This window comes from Rhinoraja longicauda, unplaced genomic scaffold, assembly GCF_053455715.1.
Source record: "Rhinoraja longicauda isolate Sanriku21f unplaced genomic scaffold, sRhiLon1.1 Scf002289, whole genome shotgun sequence".
NCBI classification, from domain to species: Eukaryota; Metazoa; Chordata; class Chondrichthyes; order Rajiformes; family Arhynchobatidae; genus Rhinoraja; species Rhinoraja longicauda.
This window is the reverse complement of record NW_027603502.1, coordinates 488-1,102: the sequence shown is the minus strand read 5'-3', so window position 1 is coordinate 1,102 and position 615 is coordinate 488. Positions and strand designations below refer to the sequence as shown.

The 615-nt window shown below is 45.5% G+C and overlaps 1 pseudogene; it reads right to left on the bottom strand.

Annotated features, from left to right (window-relative positions):
* Positions 1 to 307: 307 nt before the first annotated feature.
* Positions 308 to 414, bottom strand: LOC144591844 (U2 spliceosomal RNA; annotated as a pseudogene).
* Positions 415 to 615: the final 201 nt, after the last annotated feature.

Sequence of the window (615 nt, the reverse complement as noted above, 5' to 3'; positions counted from 1 at the left end):
AACTTCTGCCATCCCGCCGGGTTCTGGAAGGTAACGTCGAAGTATCCGTTACCTGGGAAGTCCTGGAGGCAGAAGATGTCCCCGGCCTTGAATCCACAGGCCTCCAGCAGCACCTTCTTGATGAAGAGATCCCTTGAGAAAGGGTTCCCCTCCTCGCAGGGTATTCCGAATACCCTGCCCTCCAGCTCCACTTGCTACTGCCATCCCACCTGGATAAGGGTGTTAGGTTGGTTACCCAACCAGCATCGATCCACCCCTAAACCAGACACGTGCTCCTGACCTCCGCTCCTCGTCGATGACCCAATGCAAATACTGCTCTTATACTTACCCTGTTCTTATAAGAACATTAAGACTGATAAGAACTGATAAGAACAGATACTACACTTGATCTTAGCCAAAAGGCCGAGAAGCGATCTCTCAGCAGCCTTTTTTTTTTTTTTATATCAAAAAATACTTTATTCAAGTTATAAATATCATTTACAAACCATCATTTTTAAACAAACCCATCCGACATTTCCGGAGGTTACATATTCAATACAGGCATTTACTTGGACATTTACATACATTTACATACATATCCCTTATTTGGAGGGGCGTCTCTCTCCCCCACACCCT